Raw genomic sequence first — 12559 nt, forward strand, 5'->3', positions numbered from 1 at the left:
GAAGGGGTCATCAACAGTGCTATCATGCAGCATCTACTTGGTAATAACCTGCTTACGGATGCCCAGTCTGGGTTCTGTCAAGGCTATTCAGCTCCTGACACCATCATCTCCTCGCTCTAAACATGGACCAAAGAGCTAAATACCAGAGGTGAGGTGAGAGTGATGGTCTTCAACATCAAGGCAGCATCAAGGTGCCATAGCTAAAATGGAATCAATGGAAGTTAGGGGAAAAATGTTCCACTGATTGGAATCATACCTGAATCAAAGGAAAATGGTTGTGGTGGCTGGCGGTCAATCATCTCATCCTCAAGACATCACTGCAGGAATTTCTCAGGGAGGTGTCCTAGGACCACCCATCTTCAGCTGCTTCATCAACGATGTTCCCTCCATCACAAGGTCAGAAGTGGGGATGTTCACAGATGACTGCACAATGTTCTTCACCATTTGTGACTCCTCAGATAGTGAAGAAATTCATACCCATATGCAGCAGGACCCGGACAATATCCAGGCTTAGGCTGACAAGTGGCAAGAAACATTCGAGCCATGCAAGTGCCGGGCAATGACTATCTTGACCAAGAGAGGCTTTAACCATTGTCCCTTGACATTCAGTGACATCACCATCACTGAAAACCCTACTCTCAACATCCTGGGGGTTACCATTGACAGGAAACAACTGGTCTAGCCATATAAATGCCCCATGGCTACGAGCGCAGGTCAAAGGCTAAGAATCCTGTGGTGTATAACTCACCTACTGACTCCTCAAAGCCTGTCCACCATCCAGTACAAGGCATCCCACTTGATTGGTAGTCCTTCCACAGGCATCCAATATCTCCACCATCAATGAACCTTTGCAGCAGTCTGTACAACACACCAAAGTTCCTATGACAGCACCTTCCAGACCCATGACTACTACCATCTAGAAGGATGAGGACAGCAGATATCTGGGAACACCACCATTTGGAAATCCCCTTCCAAGTCACTCACCATCCTGACTTGGAAACATATCGCTGTTCCTTCATAGTCGCAGGGTCAAAATCATGGAATTCCCTCCCTGACAGCACAGTGGGTGCACCTACACCTCGGGGACTGCAGTGGTTCAAGAAGGCAGCTCGTCACCACCTTCTCAAGGGCAACTAGGGATGGGCAATAAATACTGGCTTAGCTGGTGATGTCCAGGTTCTGTGAATGAATACATTTAGAAAAATCTTTTTCTACTTTTTGCATATACTCACCTTTTGCTGGAGCAGGTGGGGGAATGGGAGCTTTGGGGGTTCTTACATTTTTCTGTCATTCATTCTTTGCGATTTCTTTTTTCTCTCTGTTTCATGGATGTCTGTGATGAGTAAGGATTTCAGGTTGTATACTGTATACATTCTGATATTAAATGGAAACATTGAACCCCTGTATGAAAAAGTTGCCCCTTGGGTCCCTTTTAAATCTTTCCCCTCTCTCCTATGGTGCTGGCCTCCCCTACTCTGGGGAAAAGACTGATACTATCCACCTTATCTACACCTCTTGTGACTTTAAACACACATTCTCCCATACTCCAAGGAATAAAGACCTAGTCTGGCCTACCTCTCTCTCTAGTCCGGATAAGATGCATGTAAATCTTCTCTGCACACTTTCCAGTTAAACCACATCTTTCCTAAATGCAGCAGTTCAAGTGCAGCCTGAACTAAGCTGTATACAACTGCAAAATAATGCCCCAACTTTGGAAATAGCTCTATTTCCAGCTTTAATGTCTTTATTTTTCCCGTTCAGGGTTCTTTTTGCAGACTCTGATCAGGAGTTACACACTGACTTTGGTTCTTTGTGGGAATGGGACCCATTCTAGGGGTTTCAGGACCGGCCTTTGTTCGGCACGCCAAAGGTCCAGCTTGAATTCAGAACTCTAAGATCTGGAAACAGGCGAATCCAGGGTCGGTGTCACGGCAGGAGACCCGTGTATCGTCAGGAGAGTCAGGATATCTGCTGTGTGCCCAAAGACCCGGGATCTTCGTGATCTTCAGGCACAGAGCTCGAAAAAGAATGACGTAATGGATTTTTAACATCATAAACCAGCGAGTTGTTTATTATGTCTCCCTGCTCGCTGGGAAAATGGAGACACCTTTTCCTCCCTTATTAGGGAGAGAGAGAGAATCTGTAGTATGTCAAATTCCAGGCAAAATGCAAAGTCTTTGAGGTAACAGCAAGTCTGTGTCTTTGCTATCACTTTGTTCATGCTGAGTGCTCGGTGCCAACGCTTTTTTTTTGCCGGTGGGTGGGGGGGGGGGGGATTGTTGCTCACTGCAACTTGCGTGCAAGAGGGAGGGGAGTTGGCGGGAACTTTGCGGTTCTTATGTGTATCTGTCATTTGTTCTTTGGGGATCTTCTCTGTTTTTGTGGATGTTTGCAAAGTAAAGCATTTCAGGATGTATATTGTATATTTTTCTCTGACATTAAGTTGGCTCTTTGAACCTTTGAACTCCTATACCAAATACCCTGACTGATGAAGGCCAGCATGCTAAACACCTTTTGCCCCATCCTGTCTACCTGTAATGCAGCCTTCAATGAACTGTACGTTTATACTCAGAGCTCCCTGTCTAGAGCACCACCATTCATCATACAAGTCCTACTCCGGTCTGATTTTCCAAATTGCATCACCTCACATTTCTCCGTATGAAATCCATTTGCCCACTTTTATGACTGATGAAGATAGCCTACTTCATTATCAATAGCGCATTCTAATTATCTGTCACTGATCAGACCTGTGCATTTACATCAAAGTCACATAAACAATGAGTTAAGGATTTCAAGACCAATTCCTCTGGCACACCACTTGTTACCAGCCTCCATTCCAAGAAACAATCTATAAGCACCACCTTCCACTTCTGTTCTTCATCTTATTTCCAAATGTATTTTTAAAGACATTTTGTCATGTAAGTTGACAGTGTACTCAACATAGTCAATTGTTCACTAGTTTCTATCATTTTTCTGAATTCCTTAAAGTCTGCACTAGTTAAACCCCTACTTAAGAAAAAATAATCTAGACTGTTTAATTTTAGATAACTTTAGACCTTCACAAATCTGCAAAATGTTAGAAATAGTTTTTCAGTAATTAAGTGACTACTTGTATAGAAATTCTATTCTTGGCAGGTATCATTCAGATTTTAGATCAAATCATAGTACAGAAATTATATTGCTTAACGTAGTTAATGACTTAATGGCTTAATGCCAGCGCAGGTAACATATCACCATCTTATTTTCTTAGATTTGAGTGCAGCATTTGATATTGTAGATCACAGCATTCTCATAAATCACCTCAGTCAATGGGTAGGTCTTTGCGGTACTGCCTATGCTGTTTTCAATCTTATGTAACGGAGAAAATACTTTGTTAGCTCTGGTGATTGTGCGTCTAATATCCACAATATTGTGTTTGGTGTGCCACAAGGATCAATTCTTGGCCCGTTGTTGTTCTCATTCTACATACACAAGTTAGGTCAGATTATTTCAAAACACAAGGTGAGATACCACAACAATGCAGATGGCACACAATTGTAATTATGCCACATGATCCTGAGGCTCTACTCCCTCTGGTCCAATGTTTATGAGCATTACAGAATGTTTGAGATCGAACTGCCTTTAACTAAATAAGGAAAACACAGATAATATGGATATTGGTAGCAAAAAAGAAGTGTAAATTTTAGAAATGAACTTGATCACCTGACCTTACAAATCAAGCTAGAAGCCAAGAATTTAGATGTTATTATTAAATCTGAGTTAAATTTCACATCACATGTTAACCATCTTAATAAGATTGCCTTCTTTCATTTGAGGAACATTGCAAGTGTTTGATTTCTTATAGCATCTCAAGATGCAGAAAAATTAATACATGCTTTTGATTTTAGCTCATTCGACTACTGTAATGCACTCTTTTCAGGACTGCCTCAGAAAGCTTTAAATTACCTGCAGCTTGTTCAATATGCAAGAACCTAAACCAAAATAAGAAATTCCAAGCACATTTACGGGTTTTGGCATCATTACACCAACTGCCTGTGCCCTTTTGGGAGCAAGTTTAAAATACTCTTAATTGAATATAAGGCTCTGAATAATCTAGCTCCTCCATACATTTTAGATCTGTGAATACTGATGTGTTTACTGCACTTAGAGACAAGCATATAATAACTGGTGATGCATGTTGTGTCTTTAATATTCCAGTAATATTTGAGGAATGTTGTAAATATATTGTTCGACTGAGCATTCTTTATTTGCTTGAATACTTCGGCATAGGTTATATGTAAATCTACATGAATCCCATACGTCATGAAGCCAGTATGTGACATGAGCATGCTTCACTTAAAGTGAAAATAGAAGTTCGAATCACATTCTGGATTCTTTGCATTTTTCTTTTAAATTAGTTTCATGTGTTAGAGTTACAAAACATTACAGTGGCAGCGAGGAAGCTTTAAATGTATACAAGATGACTACCTACCTATTGATAGTAGTAAGAATTTCAAATTAAAATAAAAATGCAGCAAGAAACTTTTGATTAAAGGAGAGTTGTGCAGCACATTTTCTTCACAAAAGGGAAGATGGTCGAGTTTAAAAAAAGGCAGAAAATGGAAGAATTCATGGGTTCATAAACAGTGAATACCGGGTGATAATAATCATAAACAAAGAGCATTAATGGTTGGCTACATCAGAAAAACTGATGTGCTTGATTACACAATGGATAATAGAACAGATAATGATGACAGTATGCTGAATGGATTGAACAATGTTGGAGCAGCCAATGAGAAACAAGTATCAATTCCATTGAGTGCATTGTAATTGAAGGCATACAGTTTGCTTCAAAGTTTAACTGTTCCAACCAAACCAGCTGAAATGGGTTTTGCTGATATTGTGAATGAACATTTAGAACTGAAACTATTGTTGGTTGCAAAATGCTTCAGGTTTCAAAAGCAGAATCGAGAGGAAGGGAAGTCCATTTCAGCATGTGTGGCTGAGTTGAAGAGACTGAACATTGTCAGCTTGGTAGTAGGCTTAATGATGCACTGAGAGATCATTTAGTTAGTGGGATCTTACAAGAGAGCATTCAAAGACAGCTCCTAACTAAAGCACAACTTACACTTAATGGAGCAGTGGAAACTGCTGTGTCAATGGAAGCAGCAGCTACAATTGAGTGGCAGTCAGGAATGAAAATGGGCGTAACAAAATTGCAGCATCTAAACAGAATCTGGTCTGGTCGAACAAACTGTGTTATCATTGTGGCTGGGGCTTATATACACCACATCAATGCAGATTTAAGGGCAAAACTTGCAGAAGATGTAGCAAAATAGGACATGTACAAAGAGCATGTTTGGGCAGTCAAAAATAAATGAACTGCACAGGGAAGAAAAAAAGATAAGCTAAGTCGCAGTTTCAAAAAGAGCACTAATCTGAAGGTGTTGATGGAAAAATTGGACAATGATTTGGCTTTGTCAAAGGCAGGTTGTGAGGATGTGACTAAGCACATTGATGAAGGCAGAGCTGTAGATGTCGTGTATATGGATTTCAGCATAGCATTTGATAAGGTACCCCATGCAAGGCTTATTGAGAAAGTAAGGAGGCATGGGATCCATGGGGACATTGCTTTGTGGATCCAGAATTGGCTTGCCCACAGAAGGCAAAGAGTAGTTGTAGATGGGTCATATTCTGCATGGAGGTTGGTCACCAGTGGTGTGCCTCAGGGATCTATTCTGGGACCCCTACTCTTCGTGATTTTTATAAATGACCTGAATGAGGAAGTGGAGGGAAGGGCTAGTAAATTTGCTGATGACACAAAGGTTAAGGGTGTTGTGGATAGTGTGGAGGGCTGTTAGAGGTTACAGCAAGACATTGATAGGATGCAAAACTGGGTTGAGAAGTGGCAGTCAGAGTTCAACCCAGATAAATGTGAGGTGGTTCATTTTGGTAGGTCAAATATGATGGCAGAATATAGAATTAAAGGTAAGTCTCTGGCAGTGAGGAGGATTAAAGGGATTTTGGGGTCTGAGTAAATAGGACACTCAAAGCAGCTCTGCAGGTTGACTCTGTGGTTAAGAAGGCATACTGTGCATTGGCCTTCATCAATCATGGGATTGAGTTTAAGAACTGAGAGATAATGTTGCAGCTATATAGGACACTGGTCAGACCCCACTTGGAGTACTGTGCTCAATTCTGGTCACCTTACTACAGGAAAGACATGGAGACCATAGAAAAGGTGCAGAGGAGATTTACGAGGATGTTGCCTGGATTGGGGAGCATGCCTTATGAGAATAGGTTAAGTGGGTTTTTCTTGGAGTGATGAGGATGAGAGGTGACCTGATAGAGGTGCACAATATAATGAGAGGCATTGATTGTGTGGATAGTCAGAGGCTTTCCCCCAGGGCTGAAATTGGCTAGCACGAGAGGCCATAGTTTTAAGGTGCTTGGAAGAAGGTACAGAGGAGATGTCAGGGGTGAGCTTTTACGCAGAGAGCGGTGAGTGCGTGGAATGGGCTGCTGGTGATGGTGGTGGAGGCAGAAACAATAGGGTCTTTTAAGAGACTCCTGGATAGGTACATGGAGCTTAGAAAAATAGAGAGCTATGGATAAGGCTTTGTAACTTCTAAGGTAAGGACATGTTTGGCACAGCTTTTTGGGCTGAAGGGCCTGTATTGTGCTGTAGGTTTTTATGTTTCTATGATGAGAGTGATGAAAGAATGAGTAGATTTAACTGTGAAAACTAACAATAAACAAGCAACATAGCTTAGACCTTAAGGCCATAAGACATTGGAACAGAATTAGGCCATTCAGCCAATCAAGTCTGCTCTGCTGTTTCATCATGGCTGATTTCAGATCTCACTCAAACCCATACACCTGCCTTCTTGCCAAATCCTTGGTTGCCCTGACCAATCAGGAAATGATTAACTTAAGCCTTAAATATACTCATGGACTTGGACACCACAGCTGTCTATGGCAGGGTATTCCACAGATTCATGACTCTCTGGCTAAAAAAAATTCCTCCTTAGCACTGTTCTAAAAGGTTGCCCCTCAATTTTGAGGCTAAGTACTCTAGCTCTGAATACCCCCACCAGAGGAAACATCCTTTCCACATCCACCCTATCAGGTTCTTTCAGCATTCAGTAGGTTTCAATGAGATCCCCACACATCCTTCTAAATTTCAGTGAGTACAGGTACAAACCTGCCAAGTATTCCTCATATGTTAACCCCTTCATTCCTGGAATCATCCTCATGAACCTCCTCTGGACTCTGTCCAATGACAACATATCCTTTCTGAGATACGAAGCCCAAAATTGTTGACAATACTCCAAGTGTGACCTGACTAGCATTATCTCCTTCAATTTATATTCTGTTGTTCTTGAAATAAATATCAATATCACATTTGTCTTCTTTACCACAGACTCAACCTACAAGTCTTCTGGAAGTCTTGCACAAGGACTCTTTAAGTCTCATTGGACCTCAGCTGTTTGAACCCTCTCTCCATTTAGATAATAGTCCACACTATTGTTCCTTTTACCAAAATGAATTATTATATATTTCCCAACACTGTATTCCATCTGCCACTTTTTTGCCCATTCTTCCAACTTCTTCCATGCTGACTTTGACTTATTTTGTCAATAGTCTCCAAGTACCCCAAAACCTCATCCTTAATAATAGACTTCAACAATTTCCCAACCTCTGAGGTTAGGCTAACTGCCTATAATTTGGCCTTCCTCCCTTCTTAAAGAATGGAATGACATTTGCAATATTCCAGTCCTCTGTTATCTCTTCAGTAACCTCTCTCGGGACTCTGGGATGTAGTTTATCTGATCCAGGTAACTTACCCACCTTAAGACCTTTGAGTTTGAATCACTTTTTTCTTTGTAACAGCAATGGCACTTACTCTAGCTCCCTGACCCTCATGGACTTCTGACACACTGCTGGTGTCTGCCTCAGTGAAGACAGGTGCAAAGTACCCATTAAGTTCATCTGCCATTTCTTTGTCCCCCATTACTACCTCACCAGTGTCATTTTCCTGTGGCCCAATGTCAACTCTCACCATCCTTTTACACTTTATATAATTGAAAACAAATCTTTTGGTATCCTGCTTTATATTATCGGCTAACTTGCCCTTGTATTTCATCTTTTCACTTCTTGTACCTCTTTTAGTTTCCTTTAGTTGGATTTTAAAACATTTTCAATGATCCAACTTCCCACTCACTTTTGCTACCTTATAAGTTCTTTCCTTGGCTTTTATGTTGAACTTACTTTCCCTTGTCAGCCATGGTTGCCTACCCCTGTCTTTGAGAACATCTTCTGTGGGACATATTTATCCTACACTTAGTGAACTATTCCCAGAAACTTCAGCCAACTCTGCTCTGCCATCATCCTTACCAGTATCCTCCTCCAATCCACCTGGGCAAGCTCCTCTCTCATGCCTTTGTAATTCCCTTTATTCCATTGCAATACTGATACATGCGACTTGTGCTTTTCCCCCTCAAATTTCAGTATGAATTCAATCATATTGTGATCACACCCTCCTAGGGGTTACATTACGTTAAACTCCCTAGTAAGATCTGGGTTAATACACAACGCCCGATCTAAGGCAGCCTTTCCCTGAGAAGGCTCAAGTACAAGCTGCTTTAAAAAGCCATCTCATAGGCATTCAACAAATTCCCTCTCTTGCGATGCGACACCAACTTGATTTTTCCAATCCCCTTGCATATTGAAGTCCCCCATTACAATTGTGTCATTGCCTTATTACATGCCTTTTGCAGCTCCCTTTCCAATCTCAACCCTACATCTTGTCTATTTGGAGGCCTGTATATGATTCCCATAATAGTTTTTTTACTCTTGCAGTTTTTTAACTCCACCTACAAAGATTCAACATTCTCTGACCCTATGTCACCTCTTTCTAAAGATGTAATTCCATCTCTTACCAACAGAACCACACCACTGCCTTTGCCTTCCTGTCTGTCCTTTTGATACAAAGTATATTCTTGATGATAAGCATATTGATGATAAGCTCCCTGCTAAGGCCGCCTTTCAGCCACAACTCAGTGATGCCAACAACGTCATACTGACCAATCTCTAATTGTGCCACAAATTTGTACACCTTATGCCAAATGCTATGCGCATTTAAATACAGCACCTTCAGTCCTGAGTTCTTTGCCCTTTTGAAATTTGCCTCTGTGGTACAATCTAATGCTTTGCTCTGTCTGCATTTGTACCCAATCATTGGCACGCCCATTCTTACATTCATGTTAACATCCATCACCTAATTGTAAACCTGCTAGCTCAACCTCAGCTCTATCATACTGGTTCCCATCCCCCTGTCATATTAGTTTAAACCACTCCTTTTCTGGTCTCTTTGCATTTTTCTTTAAAATTAGTTTTTTTTTGGTATTACAAAGCATAAGAATGTGGCATTTTGCTCTTATGTACCGAAGGTCTGGAAGGCTACCGACTGAGAAATGACAGGTTAGTACTGTGGAACATTTGAAAACACTTCTAAAAATCTACGTTTTTTAATTTGGCCTACTCACCTGATTACTTAATATCTGCTCATGCTGATAATATTTATATAATTTAGTATATTCAATTATATTTTATCCTATGTAATGTTTGTTTTTACTTATGATTTTTAATTTTGTCTCTTTTTTATGACTATTGATTTATCTTTACAATCTATTTAAATCACTTTAAGCCTGTATCTTAATGTATGATGGGTGCTTGTACTGTAAATAAAAATATCTTTTAAAGTTATTATTACCTTCTGCATCTTGCATTTCATCTAAATTTGAACCCACTCTCTGGAATCCATCGGACTGAACCTTGTAGATCAGTCTACCACATGGGACTTGTTAAAGTCTTACATTCTGTTAGAGTTATTCTGTGAAGTTTACAAAATTAATTGGTAAATTGATAAATTGGGTTATATTGTTGTCACAGATACTGTGAAAACTTTGTTTTGCATGCCATCCATACAGATAATTTCATTACAGCCGTGCATGGAGTTGGTAACAGGATACATAATGAAGTGCTACAATTACTGAGAAAGTGCATTGTGGGTACAGAATAAAGTGCAAAGCCACATGGTAGATTTTGAGGTCCAGAGTGCATCTCATTAGGGGAACCATTCCCTAGTTTATTAATAGCTTAATAGAGCTGGTGCTCAGTGCTTTCAGGCTTTTGTATCTTCTGCCCAGTGGGAAGGAGCAGAAGAGAGAATGTCGGGGTCTTTGATTATGATGACTGATTTTCTGAGACAGCAAGCAGAATCTATGGAAGATGACCTTGTTTCAGTGATGCGCTGAGATGTGTCCACAACTCCTTGCAGTTTCTTGTCGACTTCGTTGGAGCAGAATCATTTGAGAGTGATAGGGGGGGGGTATGGTGAGCTGAGGATGCCAGTGTTGAGGATAATTGTAAAGGAGGTGTTGCTGCATGTTCTTACTAACTCTGGCTTGTTGGTCAAGAAGTCAAGGAACCGGTTGTAAAGGGATGTGAAGAACTCAAGTCTAGGAGTTTGGAAATGAGTTTGCTTGAAATTATCTTGACAAAAATAGATCAAATTGCTGTTTCTACATTAAACTATTGTTTTTTGAAGTAGATAGCCAGTATCCTTTTGCAAGATCAGAAATATCAAGTACTTGAGGATATACATTTAAGGCAAGAGGGGGAAAGTTTAAAGGAAGTGTGGAGTACAGGTTCTCTTTTTGCACAGAATGTGGTAGATGCCTGGGATGGGCTGTCTTGGAGAGTGCTGGAAGCAAATATGACAGTGGTAGTAAGAAGCTGTTGGACAGTAAGGATATGGTTTATTAGGCAATATCCCTTTGCTGGGTGCCACGATAGCATTGCAGTTAGCATGACACCATTACATCTCAAGGCATTGGAGATAGGAGTTCAATTCTGGCATCCTCTGTAAGAAAGTTTGCATGTTCTTCCTGTGTGCACTGAGGTTTCTTCTGGCTGCTGCAATGTCCTCCCATAGACTAAAGACATGCTGGTTGGTAGATTAATTGGTCGTTGTAAATTGTCTTGACATTAGGATAGGGTTAAATTTGTTGGCTGCAGGGCAGCACAACTCCGTGAGCCAGAAGGTTCTGTTCCATGTTGTATTTCTAAATATAAAGATATAAATATACACATGAATATGGAGGGATATGAATCAATTTTGTTCAGTAAGGATTTAGTTTAGTTCTGCTTTGTGTTCAGCACAGACATCATGGGTTGAAGGGACTCTACTCTTCATAATCTGGGAGGTGGAAGACAGCAAAGCCCACTTCTGGGAGTATGCGGTTCCACAGGTCACAGACCTCACCTCAACTTTCCAGAGTGCCATTGAAAAATACACCGTGAAATATGGAACACCCCTACACCACAGCAAATAATGTAAAGCTTTATTTTAGTTCTAGGAGTGATATGTATTTATTAATCAATATTATAATCAATGAAAAGGCAGGAGCAGGAAATTGTAAATTTTTCATTAAGTGGCTGAAAAGGTTTGAGTAGCAGAGTGGTCCACACCTGTTGTTGGGCTTCTATGGCCATGTGCTAGGTTGAGAGCTCACAATAATGAGTCCGGACTCTATCCAGGGCAGGCAATAGTCATGCTCTATTATCACAACTACCATCTAGAAGCAGATATAGGACCCTTAGGTCCCACAAGTTCAGGAGCAGTTATCACCCTTCACTGATCGGGCCCCTGAGCCAACATTGAAGACTTCACTCACTTCAACATTGAACTGATTCCACACCCTAAGGACTAACTTTCAAGGACTCCATAACTCTTGTTCTCAGATTTATTTATTTATTTATTTACTTATTTATTATTCTTTATTTGTGCAGTTGGTCTTCGCTTCCTCGTTGGTTGTTCGCCAATCTCTGTGTATAGCTTTTCATTGATTCTATTGTATTTCTTCATTCTGCTGTAAATGCCTACAAGAAAATAAATCTTAAGGTAGTATACTGTGCCATATACATACTCTGATAATAAATTGACTTTGAACTTTGAACCCGGTTACAGGAAGTGAACTCCACTCAGGAGGCTTCTGCCAAATATTTGGAAAAGTGACTATACTACCTCATGGTATCAAGAAAGAAAAAGTCAGGAGAAGGAAAAAACTCCAGTAAAATGGGGTGTTTACCTTGCGGTATCTTTACAACTACTTCAAAAAGGATAATTATAAAATATAAGAAAGTTTTGCCTAATGGTCTTGCAGCTCCTGAAAACATCTTCCACCTCAGGCTGAGAAAGTTCTCTTTACTCTAACAGTGAGATCTGTAAAAGAAAAAGCAGAATATTCATTAATTTCTTACCTAGAGTATTTAATATTTTCCTGTCACCTCCATAGGCAATATTTTGTCTTTCCGTTCTTGTTATTCCATCTCTGTCTACCATTTATTCCTGTATGATCCAGTCTCACTGCTTCTATCACTGAATTAATCCCAGTTGCATCGAACAGGGGTTGGTTTCATATTTTTATTATTCATATCTCACTTCAGGGCTGCATTCTAGTCCTCACAACACAAGTCACACAGCCCACACAATTCATGCTTTTTAATATTTAAG

This window comes from Hypanus sabinus, chromosome 3, assembly GCF_030144855.1.
Source record: "Hypanus sabinus isolate sHypSab1 chromosome 3, sHypSab1.hap1, whole genome shotgun sequence".
Classification (NCBI taxonomy): domain Eukaryota; kingdom Metazoa; phylum Chordata; class Chondrichthyes; order Myliobatiformes; family Dasyatidae; genus Hypanus; species Hypanus sabinus.